Source organism: Ixodes scapularis, unplaced genomic scaffold (genome assembly GCF_016920785.2).
Source record: "Ixodes scapularis isolate PalLabHiFi unplaced genomic scaffold, ASM1692078v2 PGA_scaffold2__306_contigs__length_199485367, whole genome shotgun sequence".
Classification (NCBI taxonomy): Eukaryota; Metazoa; Arthropoda; class Arachnida; order Ixodida; family Ixodidae; genus Ixodes; species Ixodes scapularis.
The window spans coordinates 24,584,805-24,612,399 of record NW_024609857.1 but is presented as its reverse complement, the minus strand read 5'-3'; positions in this window follow the sequence as shown (position 1 = coordinate 24,612,399).

Here is a 27,595-nt window from a genome sequence, read left to right as displayed (position 1 = left end):
AACTTTCCCGGCTTAACCTTTCTTCTCCTTACCTAGAACCCCCCCCCCCTACCCCCCTCCTCTTCCCCCCTCCCTCTCCAAAAAACAAAAAGTTGAGATTTTAATATATAGTTTTTGCCTATTTCATTACCAAAACGTTACAATCAAAATGCAGAAAAGACCATTTCTATCAGCTCCTTTTTTTCAATGTAACATCTTCTCATTTGGCTCAAACGCGGCCTGCGTTTGTTCTCTCTCACTTTTGCACATAAAAAACACACAGATAAGTGGGAAGTTTATGGAAGTCGATGCGCCCTTTCCCGTCCCTTATATTACGTGTTCTTTCTTTATACGTGACGCAAAAAAGTTATTTCCTTCATTCAGAGTATTTCTAGAGATTTAGATATGTTGCTGTGATCTGTATGTAAATGAACAAGAGTGACTTTGGAATCAGCAAAATTTTGTTTAAGATGTTTCTTCTTTTTCCACTCCTGTAAATGTCCTGACAAGGACTCGCAGTATGAGAAAATTAAAAAAAGAAATTAATAAATATTTTGCCAACACACTCGTCCTGTCATTAATCTAACTATTATGTTGATTATATTGTTTACTCTTTGTACTACATTGCCTGATATTTTGCATCAATGCATTTTATATCTGTTCTCATTCTTATAGTTATTTCATAATTTTATATATTAAGCTATCCCCTACTTCGCTTTTTAGTACAAAGCATATCTGATTAAAAAAACATATGAGCAAAACAAAAATTATATAAACTGCGGCCTTGGAAAAAGGCTGCTCCCCAGAGAGAGAAAGGAAAGGCATTCATTTTATTTTCACAATCCTGTTTAACGTATCAATCTCGTCAGGGAGTTACAAAAGCTGCCACCTCGCCAAAGGGGACTGAGAGGCCTATCTTTTTTGCGAGCGAGCAGTTTGGCCGCGTGCCGCGGGATCGTCTCGGACGACAACTCCAGGCCGCTGTCGTGCATCGGAAACCGGCGCAATGCGCATAGCAAATCGAGGACACATTCAGGGTATTTTTCGCGTCGTCTTCCGGAGAACCAGAGACTCCATCATCAGTAGTACCAAGCAGCGATGTCCTTGGCAACCGCCGACATTTCTTGCAGATTTTTGTTCTTGTTCGGTTAAGAGAATGAATAAGCGGGCGCGTTTCGCATTCCGGTTACTCTAGGATGCGGCGCACTTGACCCTTGTGGACCGCCGACGTTGTCCAGCTTGGGACGAAGTCGCTGAATATTCACGGACTGCAGAATCTCACACTCAGAAACCGCTCGTGAAGGCAACACGTGTGCTTTTAGCATCCTTCATCGTTCACCCACACACACACACACACATAAGAATTTAAAAAGAAACTGCAAGCTGGCAAATTTTTTTATATTTTGCAGTTCCTTTTGCGGTCGTCGAGATTCGCTACAGTGAAGTGGTTCCACGACGCTGTGCCCCGATTCGTTCCAACGTCATACCCGTTCTACTCTTTGCGGTCTAAGTTTGGAAGCCAGAACTGCCATCGACGAGTGCCGCGGTTCTGAATGAGCAAAATTTCGCGAGAAAAAACAGCAACGCAAACATCAAAACAACTGCATCGCGCGAAGAGCTGTTAAACTTGCTTTCCATGGGGTCAAGAAGGCGCGCAAGATTGCTACTTTATATATATGTCCCGTAACGTCCAACTGTCGTTTAGATGTTGGAACTTCTTTGGTCGTACGTTCACATGAGACAGGAAAGGCTGCGTTACCCTTCGACCGTTGTCCACAGTGTCATCAAATGTAGTACTTACATCCTATGGAATACAAGAAGTAAACAAAAAAACAGTTCTCGTGGAAATGTTGCCACGAGGTTTTGCTTGTTTATTGGATTTTTTTTTACACCAATTCATACAAAAAATGCTTCGCTGCCTAATCTTTATGTGGTCACAGAGAGCATAGCAAAGAAGCGCGTGGCGAGTTTTGAGCATCGTATTACCACTCCGCAGCCAATAGGGTTGTGGCACTAGAACGCCGACGAACAAATCGCGAAGCAAGAAACGTGAATGGAAGCCAAGACCCACGTTTTGTAAGTTATCAGAGGCATACAGACGGTTCCGTACGTCTACTTCCTCACGATGCATTCGAAACACTACTGGTCACTCTATCATGCTCCAATGTGCGTGTAGTCTCAGTGGCCAAGAGGCGTCCACCCCTCATGCCACAGAAAATATATTTCGAGCATAAGAACGATTGTTCTTATCGTCGGTTGACCTCATTAAAGTAACACCAATCATTGGCACCTTGAGTTGTGCCTTTCGGAGAAGTGTTCGTTTAGGAGCTTCTGAGGGTGTACAGTTGTCGGATAATTGTGTGTGCGCGTGCATGCATGTATATATGTGCGTGTGTGTGCGTGTGTGTGCGTGTGTGTGCGTGTGTTACGGAAGATGTGAAACCTTACCAATGCAGCGCGGTTCGAGCAACGAAGAGACACCGTACACTGCCGCATGCATGGACCGGCGCAAGACAAGGCCACGCGGATGAAGGAGGTGTGCAGTTCGGAATGGAGACCACACAGCACAACGTCCGGTGTCCCGTATGGCACGCTTCTGCGGCGAGGTCACCGGCGGGTCGGCTCATTAATATGTTAGCGGGCGAACGCGCTAGCCTGGACCTATATCCCCCGAAAGCGGCATTTGCATAAGCAGATCGAGGATGCTGCGTGATATACGAGCAGAAGTCACACTGGGGTGAAAGAAAGGAGCGCTCTTGCGAAAGCAAACATTCACTCTAACCCTCCATATTTTGTTTTGCACGCATAGTAAGAAAACAAAAGTTAATAACTTTAAACGACAACAAACCAGCCGCTCGTGCCTACCTGCCGTTCTTCAGAAGAACGGTCAACACCATTCAAACTTCTTTCACGAAAGTATACAAACGCGCACACTCGGAATGTGGGAAGGTTCGCATAAGTCGGAGCGAATCAGTATGCTCCGCGGATAACGACCGATAAACATCTACAGGGTTTCTGACACGAGGCAAAGAGGGCTACGGATTTCGTCTCGCCAATGATCACGACGTTCATCGAGCGGCTCGTTGGACCACCCCATCAATCGTACACGTCGCGCGGGAATTCCCGGAAGGAAGACGAGAGCTTGCGAGAGTCTACGCATCACTGTATTCACGCCGACACACACACGCGGAAAGCGGGGGAGAGCTTCTCCGTTCGATATTCATGGGATTCCGTCGCGGGAGAGATATGTTTTACATCTCGCTCGCCCGCTCCCAGCTTTCAGGCTGTTTGGCGGGCATTAGTGGGTTGTTTATGGCGCCTGCTTCAAATAATTACGGCCGATTGTAACAATAGCAGCATGCGCGCGCGCACCGCGAGACAATGTGTGCGTAGCCTTCGCAGGTTGCTGCTTCTGGTTTTGGCCAGACGGCATCCGGAGCCATGGCCTTCCTTGCGCTCGAAACAAATGGTCTGAACAACAATAAAAGCTGGTTCAGACACTTGCGTTTGAGTGTGTTTGACTGCATTGCGTCGAGAACCGAAAGCGACTCACCGGCACATCCGTGCTTCGTATGAAGCGTGGAATCCAATTCAAGAAATCATCTTGGCACGCGATATAAGCAGCAGGGATGTCATGGTTTCTCGCAGCCGCGACGCAGTCAAACGCAACTGTCTGAACCAGGCTTAAGCGAAGCATGTTCCGCTTGACCCTTCCTTTTCTCTTCCATCGGGTTCGATAATGACGCTCGACAACTTGCTTCGTTTCTTTTCTTTCTTTTTTGCGAAAAGTCAGTTGTCACGAGTTTGTAACGTTTGCTCCCTGTGCAAAATATTGTCCGTATGCGAATTAAACTTCTATCACTCTAAGAAAAGCCCGTGCATCTACTTTCCCGCACAACACTCAGAGAGCCAATCACCGCAACTTATGGAGGCAGCTCAGTGAATGACGATGCCGAAACATATGTTTAAACCAAAAAACGCAGCCTGAGTTGACATTAAGCAATGTAAGCGTAACGTTTTGCATTGCTTAATGTCCCAACTCAGACTGCGTTTTTCTTTTTTGTGTTTTTTTCTTTCTTTTTTTTTTGTCTAAACACATGTTTCGGCATCGTCATTCACTGGGCTGCCTTCGTAAGTTGCGGTGATTGGCTCTCCGCGTGTTGTGCGGGAAAGTAGATGCAAGCGCTCTTTTTAGAGTGAGCGAAACGCGGGGCGACTGCCAAGAATCTTATTATCCTCCCACAGCCAATAGCGTAAGGTCACAGCGCGTTCAGTGCGCTTGATTGGCTTAGTCAATGATAGCGCAAGCACAGAAAGATTACGAACGCCGGGCCTTTGCGCTCTTGTCGCTGCTTGATTGACCCGATCGGATCGTACATTTTAATAATCCCGTGCGTCTGCTTTCCCGCACAACACTCGGAGAGCCAATCACCGTAACCTGTGGAGGCAGCTCAGCAAATGACGGTGTCGAAACATATGTTTAGACCAAAACACGCAGTCTGAGTTGCGACATTAAGCAATGCAAAACGTCACGCTTGCATTGCTTAATGTCACAACTCAGACTGCGTTTTTTTTTTTGTCTAAACATATGTTTCGGCATTGTCATTCGCTGAGAAGCAATGCAAGCGTGACGTTTTGCATTGCCTAATGTCACAACTCAGACTGCGTTTTTTGGTCTAAACCTATGTTTCGGCATCGTCATTCGCTGAGCTGCCCCCGCAAGTTGCGGTGATTGGCTCTCCGAGGGTTGTGCGTGAAAGTAGACGCACATACTTTTTTTAGAGTGCGGCTGGGCTCTGAGGTGAAGCGAAGCCACTCTCGTGGTCTAATTTATATGACACACTCTTGAAACTTTCCGGGTGTTTATTTTCCCGCAGAACACTCGAACAGTCATTCACTGCGAAAGCAATATGGAGACCTCCAAATAAAGTCTGCGATGTGACACTGAACACGGCGTAATCACGTAAAACGTGCTTATGTGACACTCAGTGTCATTGCTCAGAGTTAGGTTTTTAGAGAGTTAATAAAGTGGCAATGATTGGCTGTTAGAGTGATCCATACGAAAGCAGACGTGGAGGCATTTCTAAGAGTGTGGAACAACGGTGACTACACAGGCGAGCTGAAAAACCACAACATATTTTTTTGTTTTGTTTTTACTGCCAAGTTTTTTAGGTATTTCTCAATCACTCAAAAATTGTTACCTCGAATGACGGTTGACTGTTTGCAACGTATCGCGAATTTGCGAGTCAATGTACGTGCAATTCGGGCCAAATAAACCGACATGACGGGTAGTCAACTGAGTTTGCCCAGAGAATACCCGTTAATGTTTCTGTCAAGTTTTTTGCTTAACGTGGCCACTGTCTATATTGAGCGCAGTAATTAAATGCCTTCTTTTGATTACATTTGGACATTGACGCGGGTACTGTGGTGTCCCAGAAACGCAAGTATAACTCTGAAGGGTGAAAAACGGAAAAGGGCGGATGCCACCTGTGAAAGCTAAGTTAGGCGTCCTTCATTTTAGTGCTTTAAATACTTAGGTTTTCGTGTATTGTCAAGACTTAAGATCCGTTGGTGCTTAGTTGAGAAAATAATAACCCAATTGGCGAATACGTTTATACACGCACAGCTGAGCAAATAACGGGAGCGATCCGTCTAGGAAGCACGGGACCTGTTGTAACTTACACGTCTGCTTATGAAAACTAATCTGTCTGGTGTTAGCTTGTTTCTTCTTTCTCTCGGAAGTTCACGAGTTTTCCTCGCATACCCAAGTCACGCTTCAACTTGAATCCACAGCGGTAATCATCAGGTTGCTTCCGCTATCTGGTCAAAGGTCAAAGTTGAGCCTCCCTAGCGACGAGGCATTGTCCGTTTACCCTTTGATCCTCGGGAGTGCACAGCAAAACAACCTTAATCAGATGCATCTGGCGTGCGACATGCGGAAAACGTGATACTTTGTTCGTAAACCTACTGTGACTGAACCCTGGAAGTGCGATATGTCGACGAGTGCAAAGCTTGATTGATATTGTGCGATTTTACTTGAGATTTCGCTGCCGCGCCGTCGCTCGTGCGGTACCAAAAAAAAAAAAAAAAGAGCGGTTAAAGTTGCGGTGTTTGACGCCGTAACTGTGAAATCGCAAACAGAATTGAATCCAGTAAATCAGTCTTCCTGCGCCTGTTTTAGGCGGACATGTGCCTGGCGCGTCCCTTGCATCTCATTATCGCACAGCAGCCAATGAGGTTGCGGCATTTATCGATAACAACGCAGAAGAACCAATCCGAAAGCGAGATGCATGGGCATGATCAGCCAATCTCCGCGCTCTTTAAGCTGTCAGTGACTCTAGAGTCGTCAAGCTGCAGCTCATGCTAAGGGTCATGCACGCAGTCGGGATTGCGAGCTGATTCGCCGATTCCAGAAGGACCTGCCGTCCGAAGGTACTTGAATTCACCCGAAGCAGGAGTGCATAATTGCCACATTTTCTTTGTCTACTTTGCAAGCTAGCACCTTAGCTGCAATCTAACTTATTGAGAGTGCTGTAATTATAGCAGTTATGTGCAAGTTCAATAACGGAATGTTTTCCAAGTTCAAACAAAATTTTCGGTACTGCAACTTTAACTTAGCTTTATTTGCGGGGTAACGTTTATGTTTAATTACAGTTACATTTCGAAATCAGTCGCATATTTACAAATGCAAACATTGATTTCGTATCAGCGTCAGCGCTGCTGTCCTCGTTGACTCAAATACCACAGTCTTACGGTTACACTTCGTAAGAGTGTAACCGTACTTGTTACATGATTACAGTTTAGACCGAGTAACTCTCGTGTTCTATGAATAAATTTAACACCGCTGTAGTCTTGCTCCGCGTCTCACAGGTTTACTTTGTCTTCTAAGCATTCTGCAACCCTCTATTGTTGATCGCCGTTGACTGAGCAGCTGTTGATGGCTGCTTTGTTAGCGTGGGAGTCGTTGACAGGCAAATCATAAACTCCTCGTTGGAATGTAGCCCATTAATCAACCTCTCGCCAGAGGTTTTTCACGCGTGCGTATATTTTGTAGGGCGCTGAAACTCAGTTTGTTTTTCTTACTCCACATTGTTTTATTTTGTCGGGTAATGTTTACAAATGCCATGTGCTTGCCAGTGTCTCTTTTTCTATGTGAGTTCTGACTTTTGGCTAGTGGTGTGCTGCAATTTGTGAAGGCAACGTCTGTATTTTATTTGCCACGCGGTCGGCCTGGGATGCAGCAAATTACATACATTTACTAAAGCAAACATACAGATAAGACCTTACGTGATGCATTGGAAAAAACAAAAGAAATAACACGTAAGCAAAACAGGGTGGAACCAAAGACATTACCTAACAACAGTCGAACTCTAAATGGGTTATTCCTTTAATAACGCAAAATGTAGAAAAAAAGAAGATAAGTAAAAGATTTTTTAAGGTATTTAGGGCACTGTACGGGCCGATATTCTTAAGCCCGGCCCCACCCGACCCAGTAGCGGTATGACCTGAGCCCAACCAGAGCCCGGCTCGATCCTGATACACTTTTTCAAACACGAACCCGAGCCTTGTCTGGCCTGGCCCGATTGCTCTTATTGTGTAGCAGAAACTTTCCCTTTAATCACGTAATCCATGCCAAGCAGTCCGGGAGAGGCAAAGCCCGCTTGTCAAGGGTTTATTCCTCGTGGGACAGTTTGTCACAAGGCATAGGTCACGAGACATAGGACACAAGACAAGACATAAGACACAAGAAAACATAAGACACACGACAACACAAGACACAATATATTAGTCACAAGACATAGGCCGATTCGAAGTGATCATTTCCAAGTTTATACCTAGACGGACGAAAAATTCAACTAAACACTTCGACGGGGCCAATGTCACAAATTAATACTAAAAATATTTTTAAAAAAAACTTAAAGAGCGACAGTGAACAAACTCCCGAAGGATATGTAGAATTACAATCACCACGAATAAAACACGGGCAAAAAAGGTAAAGAGAAAATGAAGAGGAGCTAAAATTGAGGCTTGGGCTGGTTGGTTGAGCATGTGTTGAGTGGTGAATCCAGCGCACAGGGAAGAAAGAAAAACAAACACACTGCTTAGTTCTACGAGCTAAGAAATAATTGAAAATGTTCAAAAGCGTTTTTTTTTTCGAATTGTTTTTGATCGTTACATTGGTCGTACTGTTTATTATTCTTATGCTAGACTGTTGGAACGATGCAAATACCCTACTTTGAGTTCTAGACGGTGTGAGCGCGATCTTGTTTTCCTGAATAAATGTCTTCATGGATTAATATATTGCCCAGATCTCACATCTGCTGTTAATATTCACGTTCCGAGGCGAGTTTTGGGGATTCTCCGACTTTCCATGTTGATCACATCATCTCAACCAGTCCCATGACCCGTATTCAACATATCTACAATACCCTTAGTGGACCATATATTGGTGTTTTTAACCCAAATTTCGTAGCTTTTAAGACTTTTGTAACTAACCTGTGAACATGTTGGTGTGCATCATTATCAAGGCGTCAAGCTGTTCATGAGCACAAAAAATAAACAAATGAATGAATGAATGAACTTGCAACTAAAGCATGGAAAGTCTGTGAAACATATACCAGCAGACAAGATACATAAGAAAGATGATAAAAGCCTATTAAAACATCACTTTGAAACGGAGAGCTTGCTGGTAACGGTAATTGTGTTTTGTGTGTGTTTTCTTATTTTTAAACGAAAACTCTTTCTCGCATTATGACATTGAAGGGGCGCTGACGCAGTTTTGAGCATCTTCCTTCCGTGTTCGTTCTTTGTGTGCGCTATTTCGCGCACACAAGGAGGCGCGGATTTTGTCAACGCATGCTGCTTTCATTTTTATTGACTCGAGTCTCCATAACTTCATGAAATTGGTTAACCCTTCGACTCTCCACGTCCTTCTTGGTCCTCTTCGAACGTCTTACAAAACGACAAAGTGAGAGCCTATACCAGACACCCTTCTTGAAGCCCGGCCCGGCCCCCAGAAAACGGTTTGTCAAACCAGAGCATGGGTAATGTGCATCATCTCAAGCGTCTTCGAGAATTATCAGAATACCCACATAAATCCGCACAGTTTAACGATCAGCCATAAGATAGTTATCCACAGCTATGATGCGTGTTCCTTCCTCCGCTACGATCGTTAAGGCAAGATATATAAATTTCTTAATAGTTACTTTAATACTTGGATACTTTTACCCGTAGGGTATTGCGTGTAATATTAGGTGAGGAAGTGTCACTATGGAGATCAGGGCCGCCTTGCTATACACCTACACGCGGCACTGACGTCACGCCGCTGTAGTGGCGATGCTGTTGGCAGGGCGCATGCGCAGACGGTCCACCTGACACGATTCCTGCGCACGCGCAATGCCCACACCTCGTGCGGAAACTGCGCGTTTGCCCACACCTTGTGAGGGCTCGTTTGGAAACAGCCGCGTTGACATATACTCCGTTCACCCTTATACTGAGACTGGAAACTTCGGCATCAGCGAGAGCTCGCTGGCTTACGCAATATTTTGGTTGCGCGTGCCTGCGCATTTACACTTGTGTTAGCGAGGGCAGAAAGCTCGTGCTGAAGGCCGAGCTGTGCATGGGCGCCGCCGTAACCGACCTTCGGTTTTTGTTTCCTCTCTTTCCATTCGCCTCACTTCATAGCAATGCCACAGCAGGACAGGTCATTGCCACTTTAGGTGCTACTGTGCCCTTGTCCCCAGCATAGGTCTTTGTGGAGGCTCGTCAGCGCCCGCTTCAGTGCCTCGGCATCTCGGTAAGACAAGCAAAGGCCGGCAATGGCGGCTCAATCTTACGTGTGTTTAAAGCGTCTATTAGCGGTGAGATTTTTCGGTGGCACCCTCGTTCGGTTACCTTTCGTGACGTCATTACCTTGTGAACAGCAAGTTCGATGGTGTTTTAATGGGCATGGTGGAAGCCTGAAATCATAGCGCTCTCGAAGCAACACTGCCAATACCGTCAAAATTGAAGTTCTTACATCCCTCTTATTTCCGTTGATGAGACATCCTTCCTAACGTCATAGTCAGCATCCGGCCAATTGTGGTGTGTCGACCACAGCGGCGCTTTTGATCGCTCACGTCGCCAATAGAATAGCGTCTCAGCTGAGCCTGGGTGAAAGAAACCACTGTAAAGGCTGGGACGCGCCAGGTCCTGAGACGCGGTTCGAGTCCCTCTCAGCTTGTGAGCTGGCTTTGGCAGTGCTTTCTTTCACCCAGTAACCCAGCCTCATTTGAGAAGCAGTTTCTAGCAAGCCGACCCTGGGAACGGTATCGATGACTTTGTGACTTTACATTACCTCTTGCTATATTACCCAAGCATCAAAGAGAATGCAGGGCTCGGTAGTAACTTTCTACAGCAAATACCTAAAACAAATGGCATCTTGCACGCGCGTTCGTCAACGCTTCATTTTGGTTATTTACTTCGAATCTTTTATACGGGGAAGGCGTGCGCGTGTGCCGCGTGGAACACCAATCCCTGCATTCTCCTTGATGCTTGGGTATTATTGCAAATGGTATATTGCTGCACAGAAAACGTTTAACGTTGTGAATACATTAGTGTTCTCGCATAGCAGACACCATTGAATAACGATCGGTAAAACGCATAGAGGGTAATAATAATAATTAAAAAAAAAACAAGTGGAAAAACCGGACGTATTTTTTATGTGCAACTCAATTATTGTTTTATAATATGTAATGTAACTTATAGCGGATTCGCGTGTATTTACTCATTCTTATTACCACCACAATAACCAACAGGCACCATTAGTAAAAAGAAAAAAAAACGTTGAAACGGGAGGTTAGTTGTATTTTTTGTTTGGTTATTCAGCGGCGAACTTTTTCTCACGCGCTCATAAATGTATCATTTATTTTCATTAAGCTTCTGCGACCTCGTGCTAACGCGGGGGGTCAATTATCCACGCCGGGTATGTAATACTTTGCGACATTCAGACCACTCTAACGACTCCAATATTTAACTTTTTTTTTTCTTTAAGTTCCTGACTACAACGATACAACGTTCATAAAAAAAGACAGAGGAGCTCATCTTTACTGTAGCCTTGAGAAAACGTGCCCGGTAAACGGAATGCGATCCATTGTTCCCGCGATGACGCCATAGCTCCTCCCTATCATCATCAACAAAGCGGTGTTCTCTTGTAATGCGACGAAATCCCTCTGAAGATTACAATCCTACCTGTGATCGATCGTCGAGAAGGTGACATTGAAGATTCTGCTTACTATAAGTCTCGCCGTTTGTATGCGCCATTGTTTCGAGCAAATTCTGCCTCAGCCAGAGACAATAATAAAAAAAAAAAACTGTAACTACCCGTTGTTCGTTTCCTACTGAGTCATCTTATGCTTAACAGTTTCTAAACGTGTTTTAACGACGCTGTGAACTTCTTTCTTCTTACCAGAGTCGTACGTAACGCGTTACTAGTATCTAGTTACTTTTTTGGGGTGACGAAGTAAAAACATCCTCACTTTTCAAGAGAAGGAACGGGTAGAGGATTTTGTTTACATTTTAATAGAGTGACGAGCGACGGTATCCAGTTACTTTTTTTCAGTAACGCGTACACTTTCCTTTTTTACAAAAAGACATTGAAGCTTGTTCGGGTCTGATATAGTCTCTGATAGTATAAGACTCGTTCCAAACGGTCGGAAAAACTGTACAAACGCGCCTCTGATATTGGGGAGTTTTAGAATAGCGCACGCTAAAACTTTGCGTACGCAAAGAAAAGCGTCGTTGCTACTGCGCATGCGCCGAACGCTAACCACGTTTGGCGCTTTGCGTGCGCTATTTTAGCGTACGCTATTTTTCGAAAATTGCGTGCGTACGCAAAGAGTCTTTGCCCTCCTCCAAGGTGGATTCGTAATGAGAAGTTGTCTAAAGCCAAGACGAGCAGAGTTAAAAAATGGCGGCTGTCAAGATCATGGCTGCGGCCGCTTTGGCGGCGTCGTGAGCGCGACCTGGGCGGCATCCTCGTGTCTTTGATTTTCGATACGGGACGACATTCCGCTTGGTTTGGAAAACCCAGTAAGGTGAGCAACAATCACCGGCAACTTGATGCTTGCGACGCGCGCGCATTTCTCGGCGAAGGTACGGTGTGCGAAAGTCAGTACATGAGACACCTCTCGCTGAGGCGACGCAAGCGGGGGTCCACGACCAAACGACCGCTCGCGTCGCATTCTCATTTAAACATATCTAAAATGTTACTCTGGACCAAAAAACGATATCTTTTTTCTCAAGTTACAGCATTTCGTGTGTGAAATGAAAACTGTGTCTATCTTGGTGGTGTTGCAAGCGCGAGATCAGACACGTAGCCAGCCAAGGTAGGGGGGCATGAGGCCCGGCCCCCTTCCCCCCCCCCCCCTGAAATCTCCCATTTTGCTGGGACCTCCTCTCTCCCTCCCCCTCCCCCTCATACAGCATTTTGTCGTGGGCGCCCCCCCCCCCCCCCCCCCCCCCCCGAAACAAAATCCTGGATACGTGCCTGCGCGAGATGCTTGGGCTTTTGCGTCGCGGCGCAGAAACGCTATTCTAAAACTTTCTTGAGTAGCGTGCGCAAACGCAAGCGCTAAATTTAGCGCTTGCGTGCGCTAAACTTGAGTCCGTTATTCTAAAATTCCCTATTGCTACAGCTTGCAGAGCAGCAGAGTTGTCGTAGAAACTTATCACTAATTTTTTTTTTCTTTTTTCTTTTAGGTGTTAACAGTAAAGGAGAAAGTTATGGTCGCTGAAAGATTAGACAGTTTTAGTATGGCGTTGCTCGACCTTACGTACGCAATACGCAATAGTATAGCGTACGCTAAAAATGACCTGCTCGGATCGAATTTAGTTGTGCGTTACGTTGTCGAGTGAACACCGCGCATGATCTTGGTTAAATTTGCTAGAGCCGTAGAATTCCGCGTGCTTATAGCGCAACCATGCTCCTGGAAAGAAATATTGAAAAAGAAAAAGTGTCCAATCATTTTATTTTTGATTAAGCCAAGCCACAGCTGCCACGTCAAGCGCACTTTTCTGTGGGGTACAGAGGCTACGAGTACGAGTGCGTAGCCAAATTCGATCACGGAGCCTCCGTCACTCGTCCCGTGGAAACGGCACCTTTTATCAATGCTATCGCGGAATGAAATTCACGACTCTGATGTCCAGTGCGTAGCGAGAACTTCGGCGATTTCTTTTAGAGACGTTCGTCCGTCGGCGATGAACTGTGGGAATAGGCTTAGCGTTGAGCAGATCGCAGCGTCGACGCACACTGCGAGTGGCGAACATTTCCACTGTGCACTCCTTCAGCTGCAGGGCGATCTGATTCGACCGCAGTAGGTCCCAGAAAGAATCGCCGAGCTGAACACCGCGCAATTTCACGTAACACAGAACTTCGAAAACACCACGTCGCCCTTGCTGCGCCAGTCGAGGCAACCGCCATCTTGAAACTGGCGCTCTCGTTGGGTCCGAGATCTCTCGAGAGCGTCCAGCAAGACCCGCTAGCCAGCAACGCAAAATCCCCAGCGTTGCGTGCGTACGCATTACGCTAGCCCTTCTATCGCGTTCTGCGCATGCGCACTCACGACCCGCAGTCTCCTTGCGTACGCAAAGATATAGCGTACGGTCCACTAAAACTGCCTATTAAAAAGTATCGAACGGTGGCCAGCCTCGATAATCTCATTATCGCTCCTCATCCAATCAGGTTCCGGCATTACCCGATAAGAACTCCCGAGAGTCAGTCACGAAGCTAGAAGTGTGAACATCATAGGCCCTTCCTACGTCACTAACACATCCCTACGTGAAATGATGGTCCTGCAAAGCCGCAGTCGAGTCCTCCATTCAAAAGAGAGTGTTTCCACTGCAGGCTTCGAACATGTGTACAGACAGATTTTGTATGACCAACACATATCAGACAATGTCTTCAGACTGTCCTTTGTACGATATAATTAATTAGCAGTGCCAGCGCGGTTTTAGGTTAACCTCCCGAGCGCGCGCCGATAAGCCCGTAGCTCTTAATTTTTCAGCACCGCTCCAGCCGCTCAAAATAGAATACTTGTGGCTCGCGTTTCGAACATGCGTCATTACGCTTCTTCACTACAGGTTTCTTTATACTCCGTTTCATTGTAGGTACCAGCGTTGCAGAGGCTACAAGAGCGATCTCCGAGCTTTCAGTGTCCCTGCCAAGCACGCGCGCTCGTGCAGTGCGAGCATCGTTCAGGGGAACATGCTTTTGCATGTAGCTTAGGCTTCGCTATCACGTAAAGTGAAGCATACTTGCTCATGGAAGCTACGAAAGGGAGGAATACAATTAATAAAGCAGTCAGAAATGTTTAAAGGAGCTGTGCACCGATATTCAAAAGTGAATGTTTTTCACTATACATGAGCTTACTGGCACTAGTGGGAGTCAAGGATACTCGCACGCAACTCCGCTGGCCAAGAAACTCCTTTGTTGGGGCGTAATTTCAAGGACAAAAGCGATCATTTTCATTCAATCTCTCCTTTGCAAAATTTCATGACGTAACGTGGGGATCGCAGTACACCCATATGACGATATTTGAATGCTGTTCATAGATTGGACCTGAGCATTGCGTGGGCACTCGGTTTGGGCTCGTGATAATTACTAGCTCGAGAAGCATTCGGGTAGTGGCCCGTGTCCAATCGCTGCAACGACGACAATAGCCGAGCCATAACAATGTCTGGAACTCAGCGCGTGCCCTGTGCTTTGCCAATCCGAGCGCGTCGAAATGATCAACATTGGCGGCATATTCGGCTCCAGATCACGTGGCCGCTTGTTCTGGCTGCGAGTTGAGGAGGTGAACGCTGCTCGTTTTTCTTTAATTTTTTTCTGGGACTTTTATTACTTGGGGTGAAAAACGAACGCGTGTTTCATAGGTCATTAATGTCAGGGATCCGTTCAAAGCGCTATTTGCGCAAAGTACAAAAGTTGTTGCATCACCCCTTTAATGGAATGCTGAGGCCGCGAGCTGCCGAATTGTTTTTCTTCATCTTTTTAGACGCTTTGTTATCTATAGAGTTATTATAATGTACGCCAGAGGTTCAACTGGCGCTAGTACCCGTGCGACTTCCGTGAGGTAAATTGAAGCAGACATCAACCAGTCTACTTTTTCAGCAAAAGCTAATGTGGTGTGTATGTTTATACAGCCGAAAGTTAGTCTGCCTCAGTGGGCGTCTGGTGTCTCAGCTGTAGATGAGCAATTTAGCCAGTGCCGTACAACCGCTAACCTGGGGTCTTTAACGTACACCACGTAGTAGGGATATACGACCGCACGCCGGTACGATTCTCATTCAGATCGAAACGGGCAGGGGCGGGGATGGAACCCAGGATCCTAGGTTCTGCAGAGCGAGCTTTTGCTACACGTACTCCAAGCTGGTGTGCGCTAGACCACTCGGCCTCCGATTCTTTTTTTTTTTTTATTTATAACATGGAATTTGGTCAGAAAACAGAAGGCACTTGAAATCACGGTACACCAAGGTTGTCGTTAAGTGTCATGTACAGACGTCGACATACAGTTTGTTCATCTAAAGTCACACCATCGTGGGAGTTTAGTTCCACTCATAGGTTCGAGTGGGGTTTCACAACTCAACAAAGTAGTTTGCGTTGAACTATACGTCTAAAAATCCGGAAGATAAATGCATCGATTTAAGAGAGCATACCAGTCTGGGCGTTCACCGAGATGGTCAAATACATTTCGTACATGCTATAGTTTCTATAAAATTCGACTTTGTTATCCGGGGAGCATCAGCATTTCTGTCAATCATTCTCGTTTTCCAGAGACTATGCGAACCCATCAGTGTAAACAGATCATAAGGAAATCCGTCATTCGGATTTAAAGGTAGAAAACGGATTGTGTTGGCACTTATATTTAAATCTTTTTTCACAGTTCTTTGTAACACATCCCAGACGAGGTAATCATCAGTGCACAAAATAAAACAATTTTTTATAGTTTCCGGTTGTTTACAAACGCGGCAGTTCACTGACCACGGAACGAAAATGCCTTTTTCTTGAAGCCAAGGCTTGACAGGTAGCGTGGAAGTGTGAAGTTAAAAAAAAAAGGTTTTTGCAGAAGGTGACATTCGGATTTTCTAAACACGTTTAAAGACATCTTGTTCCGGACCTTTACCAAATATGCTTCGATACAAAGGTACAGGAAAAACAACGTCTATGAGACCAGCATAGATTGTTTTTCGGGGAACTTTAAATAAATAATCCAAAGAAAACCGGGTTTTCAAAAACTCAACCGCGCTAACTACCTCTCCAAGAAACCGAAAGGAGGCAATGTGCCTAAAGGCACAGATGAGGCTACCAAGTGTGGTAAAGCTTCTAAAAGTTCTGTCTACACATTAGTGCGCAGAACATGATGGGGTGCAGTTCGGACGAACATAAAACGGAACAACCACCAGTTTTAAGAATAGGTGAATTAGCCCAAGATTTCTGTACAGATCAATGGAGCGAAAAAGGTTGTCTCGTTGCATGGATTTCCAAGTGGAATCCCAGACGAAAGTCGAGAAAACTGGATTTTTTTAATCTGGCCTCTCGCGCAGCAAATCACCTGGAGCACCTACCAGAGTTTCGCTACAAGGAAAATGTTACAGGCTTTTGCGCCTTCAAAGATTGACCACCGATTTTATTTCATTATATTGGCTTGACGTTTAATCTTTGCCACACGCTCAGACCAGTAATGACCACTGTTCCGAAAGCAGTTCAACGGTACTCCTAAATACTGAGGAGCTACACAGCTCCACGAAATACCAGCATACCTCGAAGGTGTTGTGGCCCACTGGCCACACCAGAAGTCAAAGCATTTTGAGTTATTTACCAACGCTCCCGATGCTTCACAAAATGTTTGGGTTAAGGTAAAGACATTATCGACACTTTTCTTATCAGCACAGAAAAATGTGATATCGTCTGCGTAGGCCAACACTTTTACTTCCGCGGAATAGAAACGTTAACCACTGTAGGGTTGGGAAGTACACTCAAGCAAAGAGGTTCCAAGTAAAAAGCAAACAAAAGAGGGGATAAAGGACACCCTTGTTTAACAGACGATTCTAAATTTATAGGAGTCGAGAGTGAACCATTAACAATGAAACGGGTAGCACAGCTTCGGTAGCATAGTTCGATTCCTTTCAACAACGCTGGTCCCGGGCTTATGTGTCTAAGAACGGCGAAAAGAAAGTCATGAGATACGCGGTCGAAGGCTTTCACCAAGTCTACTTGGACTATGGCGACCTGGTTGTTATGCCGAGTACAGCTCTCTATGACCGAACGTGTGCCGTGCATATTGGCCTGTATGCTTCGCCCCTTAATTTCACATGTCTGATGGTCGCCAACAACACTAGAAGCGACGAATTGAAGCCGTTTTGTCAGAATCTTAGCGAATATCCTATAGTCCACATTGCAGAGAGTAATAGGGCGGTATCCTTCTACGTGTATAAGTTTATCTGCATTCTTACTTTTGTGGATTAATACTGTATGGCTCCTATAAAAAGATGGTGGTAAGCGTTCACTATCGTAAGCTTCAAGAAATACTTTGTGTAAGAAAGGGCACAGTAATTCCTTATACTCCTTGTAAAACTCAGCTGGGAGTCCATCCGGTCCTGGCGTTTTAGAGTTAGGCAACTCATCTATTGCACTCCGAATGTCTTCCAGCGTTACTGGTCCACTAAGTAATTCACGTCGAATTTCACTTATTTTAGGCAACATGGAAACTAAAATGTCTGCCATTTGACTGTTAGAAGATGGCGTTTTCAGGAATAGGTTTTTGTAGTGGGATTCGAATGTGCGCATTATATCAACATCGTTGGTTGAGAGAGTTCCGTTGCTGTCCAAAAGTTTGATTTTTTTGGAAAGCCATGGCGCCTTTGATCATTGATGGTACGCCGCGAGGTTGTTTCAGATGACAAGAAGCGCCTACACCTAGAACGTACCAGTGCACCATTATAGCGATTTTGCTCATAGCGCTGCAGCTGACTTTCGATAAGATTGATATCTTCCTGAAACTCACCATATTTTTCACATTCCAATTCGTGAAGGTTATTTAGGTTTCGCAAAAGGGCAGTTTTGCCTTTCTTTGCGTGAAAGGACGCAATACAAGCAAATTCAATCGCTTCATTTTTGACCTCTTGTTTAAATGAGTCCCATTGGGCAAAAATGCCGAATTTTTTATTCGTTGGCATAGTGTTAAAACATTCACGAACACGTTTTTGAAAATCATCACTACCAAGAAGCCTTATGTTTAATTTCCATAATTCCCATTTTGGACGTGACTTATTACGTACGCCTGCCCCAATACGAGCCTTTACAAGGCAATGATCAGAAAAGGACATGGGTTTTTCTTCATAAGTAGCCACAGGCAAAAAAAGTTGGCTTGAAACGTAAACTCGGTCAAGCCTCGCGTTACATTAAGCATCAATGTGAGTGAATGAACTAGCAGTAACCCAAGAAGCACCGACATCAAATAGGTGGAAGCCATATGTGAGGTTGTTTAGAATGTCAGCACTGCTGTCAGCTTTTGTAGGAGGCACTGATCTATCATTGCTATTACAGACACAATTGAAATCACCACACAGAACAACTTGCCTATCGGTGTTAATGAAAGGGGGCAATATTTAAAAAAAAAACGTCTTTGTCGAAAGTCATCGTAGACATAAATGCAAATTAAACGCCAGGAGATACCATTTAAGAAAAAATCACAGCATATGAACCTACCCTTATCATCCACAGCATGTGAAAATGACGAGAATTCTAGTCTCTTCTTTAAGAACAAAAGGCACCCTCCCGACAAGCCATCCGCGTGGCTCACGCATACCTCATAACTTGAGAGGGAGGCGTCCAAGACACGAGCTGTGTCCTCGTCGGGCGATATCTTTGTCTCCTGGACGGCAACAAAGTTAATCTGTTCCTTTGAGAGGACCCTATACAGTTGAGACGGACGTGCACGTGAACACAGACCTCTGACGTTGATGGTAGCGAAGCTCAGGGGAGGAAATGCCAGGGAGCTGTTAGTTATGGGGATGGTTCATCACCGTCCTGCACTAAGTCAGCAGGCCGTGTGGCCTTACTGTAATGGTGCTCACACACCTCCGCTGGCCTGCGTTTTGCGTCACCTTTCGTCGCTGTTGTAGCCGACCGCGACATCCTTGGTAGACGACTGAGACGATTTTTCTGATGTTGGGGCGGGTCGTTTGACAGATGTTCCCGGGACGTGGCCGAGCGCTCTCGTCGAGGTAATGAATCCTGTGAAGCAACTGTTGACGTCGTACTTAAAGGCGGGAATTCGCTGTCTTGCACAAACGATTCAGGCTTTTCAGATTCAGCGGTGATCGTCGCCAACTCAAGGTTGACGTCAGTGGTGGGTGCAGTGGCATTGTCAGCTGTACCCCTGGAGTGGTGCTGGAAGGGATGACTTCTCGTGTTGCATCGACCGCTTCGCTTATGTCCATTAGGTGTTCTAGGACGAAATATTCAGCAGGGCTTCTTGCTTGTCGGAGCTTGTCCGCATAGGTGGTGACGCACTCACTTGTTGCATGACCATAACGTCGACATTCATCGCATCGTGGGGTCCTACACTCGCGACGAATGTGACCGATTCGGTAGCATCGTAGACATAGTGGAGGGCGGCCAGGCACGAGCACCAAGCTTCGACAGCCGTACACTGTGAGCTGGTGTGGTATCTGGCTCGCGTTCATTCCCTCGTGAAGTGTCAACGTCACTTCTTTGTTTAGCGTCTCCATCTGTTCCATTCCGGCGCAGCGCCATTTTCTCTAACAATCGAAAGGCGACAGTGCTTCTTCGATGCGCTGGTTCTCCAAGTGAACTGGTAGCCAAAGAAGCTTCAGTTTAACGTCTCTGGTGTCCGGGTCGATGATAAGGCATCAGCGCCCCTTTACGCGGAGCTCTGCTTTGGTCACAAGTTCGGCCTTGACCAAATTGTGTGCGCAGGTCACCATCCAGACGTGACTCATCTGGAGTTGGCCAATTCCGGTGATATCCTGGCTGTCAACCACGTCCCGCAAAGCATCTCGGAAGTCTGTTGCTCGGTATGGCCGCGCGGCGAGATCTCCGTGTAGAAAGAATGATTTAAGACTCAAATTACCTGTCAGTAGACAGGGAAGTACGGTTCGGTACTCTTCAGCCGTCATTCCGGTGGTACTAGCCGAAACCTCAGCAGTTAACCGGCCTGGGGCCGGTGCGTTTTCACTGGAGAGCATTGAAAACACGACCGTTTCGAACGGCGTCTTCTTCTTTCTCCCGGCCACCGATCCCCCCTACTTTTCGGTGCTCCTATGCATTCCTATGGGTAAAGGCGAGTGCATTTTGTTTCTTCGACGGGAAAAAAGATAAATAACTTTTATTATTTGGGTTTATCGAATAGTGTGTACCTTTATTCGCATTCTAAAGATGTAATTGCTTTAGTTACAGTATACTTCTTTACTACTGAACGATGTTGAACTTCGCTATATTTCAGGCCCAAACCTCTGTTCCATGGCAGGTATGTAAAAACGATTGACGATTCTAAGCAAAATAACGATCGAAAGGAATGTAGAGTGTGTTCAAGGTTTGCCAGCATTCCGGGGATCCTGATATAGTATTAAACCCCGTCCTGGGTCACTATATGGAAATGACTCCGCCGTGCATCTTTACGAGTGGTTAAAAAAACATTCGAAACGTAAAGAACAAAGTACGTGGCAACGTTACTAAAACATTCAGTTGGGAAACTCGCCGTTGAAACCTGGGCCGCTGGCGTCCACCGAGACCGAGCTAAATGCGACAACAGCGCCACTCTTTATCGTTTGTCTGTACTGTGGTCACCTTGAGCTTTTTGAAAGCCTGTTTTTGCGTAAAAACAAACGAAAAAGACTCTTTTTGTATGATATTTATTGGAGTTTAGTACCAAAAGAGGGGCGCGTTATGTTTTTAAAATCTTTAGTTTGCAGGGTTTTGCGGCACAATTAATATTGTTTTTATACAGCCATGCATCAGCGGGCCTTTCAGGTAGCACGTCCCGCCCTAGGTGCATTTTAATTTTTAACTTCTGTAGCTTAATGCGGCGCGTCCGCCGGGGAGACAGGGGTGACACCCCTGTAACCTCTACCGCTGTATCTGTTCTTAAAGCCAAAATACAAGTCACGTGCAGTTCCTCGAGTGGCCGCTGCGGGGGAAATGGTGGCGTTGTGTTCGTCATTAGCTCGGTGCTCGGAGACAGTTTGGGACCACTTTTTGAAAGCTGTCTCTATGGGAGTTTCCCAACTGAGTGTTTTAGTAACGTTGGTACGTGGCTATGAAAGGTGGCTAGTTTTATTATTCCCTCTGCCGGGCAGCCTTTATCGGGCACTGAGTTAAAAATTACGAGCGTGCGGGTAATGTTTTCAACGTAGAACAAGCATAATCGCACAGAGCAGAAAGAATAAAGCAATACTTACTTATTGAAAACGTTGTATATTACATGGCCTTCAACTTATTTCGATCGTATATGCACAGAAACTTTACTTGCAGTGTTACTGTGCCGTTTTTTCCGTCTTTCCTTGTTTTCCAGATGACCTTCGTTCGTTAGGTACGTATATCCCCCATGCTGAAAAGCGCCGACGTCGTGTTCACGCTAGCAGAGTCCGACGGTGCACATAAATACATGTATTTGGCGTTTTAGCACCGATTTTAATGCAAAATATTTGAAAGAAAAACGTCTCAACTGACCAATTATTTCGTCTGCCTGTATGAGAAATGTTTCAAGGTACTTAATACGTACAAATTACTCCGGACATTTGCTCTTATAATCGAGCTCACGGAGAAAGAGCACTCACTTTTTCCCATAGAAAGGCATTAGCGGAAGTCAGTTGTCGACCGATTGCTGTCTGCTTCAATTTGCCGCAGCACACTAGCGCCAGCTGTACCTCTAGCATACATTATAATAACTCTATGTTGTTATCGCGTTTCTACAGGTGCTGAAAGATGCTCGTGTTCGAACGTGATCGGTGGAGAATCGAACGTTACAGCACCGCATGTATGGTGCAGCCAGCATAACGTGGTCGCGTTTTGCGGACGCGCTGGCGCGCCCCCTGCCCGAGAGCAACGAATCTATTAGCCTTCCCAACGGGTCTTGCTTTCGATCGCCAAGGCGGCGGCTCTCGCGAAAGAACAAAAGAGCCTCCGCCGATTCAGACACTCCCGACTGAGTCATTCGACGGCCGCCGTACCAGGATGCATCTCAAGCCTCGCACTTCCTCCTTTTCTCGGCCTTGCCAAGGCTCTATCGGATCCACGATCGTTTTCCCATAGAGCTTTCGCGTGCAAAGTGGGCGCTCGGCTACAGAACGTACGTAGTCTTAATCAGCGCGCACACGGGAACCCTCTGTTAGCGTTAGGGCAGCGGGACCTTGAAACCGAAGCCATCCGCCGCCCACCCAGCAGGTCGGGCTGTGCGCGCATATCATTGTTTCCTCCTATTAGGCGTACGCTTCTTTTATTGCGACGCCGAGGCGGCGCCCCTCGATCGTAATTGCAGGCGACTATTGTTTGGCGAGCCTCGCGTCCTCCTCACCTTCTTTCGTTTAGGCGGTAAAGAAGATGAAGACGGGTGACTGCTGTTTCCGTTTCTTGCCACTTCCCCTCTCGATCATCGCGCCTGGAAACATACTGCAGCTGCAGGGCGTCTCTTTTTTTTTTTTTCGCTAGTAATCCTAGTGGGCTTAAAAACGATAGCACATGGTTAACCCTGAGTATCTCGCTAATACCGGAAACTTGGAAACTCGTACTATAACTCGAATGGAACAATGCCCCAAGTCGCGCTATGCTCAATGGGGCCGTGCATCAACCGTGTTGTCTTGGAAGAATTCTAAATTTGTAAGCTGACACTGCGGGCCGATCAGCCGCTTCCCCCTTATCACGTGACCCGGCTCTCTGCGCGTTGGTATGGGCGGGAGCGTGATGACGTGGCGAAAGAGAGGCGTAGGACGTAGCTTCCACCGCAGTCTCAACTTAAGGGCGAACAGAGTATAGTGCTACAAAAGTGTACCCGCACGAAATGCCACTGACCCATGGTCTTCTTTGTCGGCGCGATTTCAGCGATCAAAGACTGTCCATTTTTTTCAGTCTCTCCCTCGCAAAACTTCATGACGTAGTCAACTGCAGTGTTGACGTTATCACAGTTGACGATAGTCGATTGCGTGTCATAGATTGAACACTGACACTGCGTGAGCACAAGACTTGGACTCGTGAGAATCAACAGGAATAGCAAACGCCATGTCTGGCTCTCAACGCGCACCCTGTACCTTGAAAACACCAGCGTCCGGATATAATAAACTTTGGCGGCATATAATTGGCACCACATAATGTGGCTACCTGTTCTGAGTGCGAATCGGGGGGATAAACGTGCTCGTTTTTCACCTTTTTTTCTTCTTTTCTTTTTTTCCCTGCGACTGTCATTTTGGAAACAAGAATCATACTTTGTAGGTTACGAGCGCCACAGATTATTTCTAAGCGGTATCTGCTGAAAGTACAGAAATATTTGCACGGCTCCTTTAGGCTGTCAATAGGGAGATCTTTCTAGATCGTGCGCAGCGGATTGCCCGCCCTGTGGTTCAACATATAATCGGGGTAATGGTACAAGCTCGCTCCCCCCGCTTGCAGTGCAAAGCTCTCGCGTACGATTTACGGAAAGTCTCTTAGGATTATAGTAACTTCAACTGGATGCTCGGTTGCTGGGTGACTTTACTGAAATAAAGTTTCTTTCTAAGCCACCAGATGTGGCATCAAGTTAAGAATCTTCCGCATGCTGCATTTGATAACACTTCATCACACGTACAGTGAAGGCCCAGTGGAAGCCAACAAGCGCACGCTGGAGGCGAAAATTCTTCTGAAATTTCAGCCTTTCCCCGACTATAGCTTTTTGTGATGTGCCTTTGTGTCAAATAGTAATGCACGCGTTGTAAGGAACGGCTCCTCGGAAACAAATCAATCGACTTTAGTCTAATATCGCTTCTCCCGTACTAGTTTTCTGCCCTCAACGTCAAACGCGCAAGCTCGCGCACTTCAGTGACCCACGTAAGACGCGGGCGGTACGGAAACAAGTCGTTTCCCCTCCATCGTTGAGGACCTGGCCGCCACCGATCATCTCCTCCTCTCCGGACAAAGCCGGCCCGCTTCCAAAGAAGAGCGCAAGCAGCGAAAGCCGCTGCTCGCAATTCCGCCTTCTCCGAAAGGCGACCAAAGCAAAGGATTAAAGAAAGAAAGAAACAAAAACATTACAAGGGGGGGGGGTAGCGGGCAGGCAATTACCCAAAGGGGCCCCCGCTCCAAGCTCGACCCCTGGGTCATTGTCGCCCGCGAGACGACCCTGATCGGATCTTGAGCGCCGTCCTTTGGCGATTCCCAGCGCTGCGAAAGGAAGCGCCGCTCGCTCGGAGCAGACCCGATCGTCCCTGTCTGCATGTCCGGCACGCCGCGAGCTTCGCGACTCGAATACGAAGTGAGCCTCCTTCGGCAGGAAGATCGGTAGGGCAGCAGACGCAAGCGCGCTACAAGGGGGGACCGCGCGGTATGCGTGCCACAGCGGCCGTCGTAACATGAGACTGCAGCGGGACAAGCGAGGTGCCCCCGCGCGCAACTGGACGTCAATAAAACGTGTTCTGCGACGGGACCCGACTTGTGCTGGCCGCTGCGGTAATCGTCGAGGAAATGGGGGTGTGGGGCTAAGACGCTCGGCGAGACTTATGGACTCATTGAGCCGTCGTAGCGGATGCGGTAAGAGCTGTTGTTCGTTGTCGGAATTTGCATGCCGAGTGGAATGCCGTCAAAGTTGCGCGTGTGAGGAGGATACGCTGCGTGGAAGATGTCGAACACGTAATTGCGCCGCACGGTTAGAGTTACCATAAGCTTTAGCAAGGCCATAGAACGTACGGGTATGATCTATACCCAAGACATAAACCCTGACAATATTAATTAAAAAGAATAATAAAAAAAAACATTGCCCAAGTAGCTGCGTTAACTCCCAAACAACACGTATAAGTTCAATAATACGGTGAACCTTTCATATCGAACATTGCTTTCAAAAGGATGCAGATCCCAGAGATCGTTCCTGCGTTCAAATACACTCCAGCTTTGTTTTATGTGAATGAGCATCATTCCGGCATGTGGTTGTGCGATCACTACTAAAAAAATGCATCTAAAAAATATACAACAATATTACTATACTGCCGAAAGTGTCTATCTACAAACACCATTTTAAAAGGGCAAAGTAACTTCACCTTATATGTGGGCCAAAGGAAAATTGCCTTCGTTCTCTCATCCGCTCTTTTTTATTCCTCTCTCTATATCTTCCTTAACTCTAAACAAATGAGTAATTGATTTATGAATTAAAACACCGACCCTATAAGTAGATACAACGAAATTTGAACAAGCATTAATAACATCGCTTGGAGGGCACCGCATCGTCTGCTGCTGCCACGGGGAGTATACAGACAAATTTTTCTCTCACCAAGGGCTGATAAGATCAATAGGAGGATATGGGGAGCGAGTATTGCAGACTTTTATTATTAAAAAAGATACAACGCGAATTCAAGGCCCCGCCAACAGATTGTCAGCTGTTAATCTATATTCAATTTATATTAAAATAGTAAATCTATTAACAAAGTTAGTCCGGCAACGCGAGCGAGAAAGAACTAGGCGAACACGAAGAAGCAGAATAAGTAAAGCAAAAATGGTAAACAAATCCAAATGGCCCTAAGGTTAGAAGCCGCTTGCCCTTATATTCATTATCAATTGGCCTTGAGGTTGATATAACTGGACACAGTCCGCAGGTTGAGTTCAAGAACCAGTGCAAAAGGTCAGTTTTTATCCATACAGAGCAGATCGCCAGGGCCGACCGTGCGTCCTATAGCGCTGTTACTTTCCGCATCTCGACTTTCACGAGCTCCGCCTCGACTTAATACGGTCGATAAAACAAACACCTAACGATCAAAACACGGTCGGATATAATAAATAATAAAATGCTGGTCACCGAATCGTGATTTTAATCCACGACTTTCACGCTGCTGCGCAAGAACGGAAAAGAAAAAAACCAAATGTACGCCTCACGATGTTCGCGCGCGCGTTTTACAGACTCTAACGCAAACGCCTCTTGAACGACGCCGGCCGACCTGATGACCCTCCTATCCTCTTTTGCGCTCTTCTTTGAAACCGAGCGTGTGCAAACAAAATAAGGCAATTCGTTAGGCGCACATGTCGCAAAAAACGCAACTAATAGTGACGGATCTTTGGAAGCAGCTTCGCTATGCGCAGATGCATGGCCCCACGCAATCGCAGCCACAATTATCGGTCGGCGCGCGCGAAAGGAATAAAAGAAAAAAAAAGGACCTCCGGTTTTTGCTGAACGCCTCTTTTCGTCGAAAGCGGCACCGTTTCAGAGATCCATCACTCGCGGGTCGAGCTACAACAACCAGCCATTATGACGCGCTCATCCAACCAATCGGTCAAATTTAATTTCCGGCCCGGCCAGAAACGAGCCCAACTCGATCACGATCCTGATTCCTACCGAGAGAGCGTCTCCTGCCACGACCTTGAACGTTTCGAACGCGACGAGCCGCCTCGAGGGTCGATTAAAATGAAACTCGATTTTGCTGAGTTACCGCCGCGGGTGCCTGCCTCATTATGCGATTTTAACAAATGCGCGTGTATACACACAGGCGCGTCGCCAAGGCCGCAGCGACTCATCTGCAACGAACCAAACCAGACAGCAGTGCGTATTCTGCGTATTAGAGGTATTCCCATGCGGTCATTTGCACGAATTGTGGGTAAAGCAACTCATCGTTTTGCCGCAAACACCGTGTTTTGACGGTGTGAAGTGAATCTGGCGAAAGGTCGCCATCATCATGAGCGCGACCTCAAAGCGCGCATCTATATGGCCGTTATATAGTGAATACTCCCTATAGAGCCTTCAAGTCGAGCGTCCGGCGACCTCCGGCAGAAATGGAAGGCTAAAGTTCTTCTCCCCGGAGCGGGGTGAAAAGGTTCTTGTCGCGGCGCGGCGAAACGGACAGCTTCTCAAAACCAGAAGGGGATGGATACCGGAAGGAGGCGAGCTTGCTTGCAAGCAAAACGCGAAACGTTGCGGAAGTCAACGCCGACTCCGAGATTTACGTCACGTTAAGAGGTCGGCCAATCGTCAACCAGTCACTACAGTCTCCTTAAAAGCATAAGAAAGGAATAAAAGTAAAAGAAGAAAGGTCTGCCGCGGGCCCACCTGAGCGTGTTGGGCGATTTGCGCTGGGGAGGAAGTTCGTACCACGTCGAGGGGAGGCTGCGCCTTCTGTGACAGCTCGTGGCAGAAGGTTCGCAAGATCACCCGCTCGTTACGAAGTTCTCTGCTTTGAAACGGATACCTCTGTTCGAATGGCGCAGTTTCGTTCTGCCGACCTGTAATTGGTGCAGGCGATACATATCTCCTTTTTTATTTTTTATTATGATTATTAAAAAGTAGAGAGACAAAAAAGCGGGGCCAAAATGGTTGAGCCCTTCCGGACTGTGTTATGTTAAGGAAATTGTTTTTGAAGACATTTCCGCTGGGCGAATGCTGTTTTCCGTCCC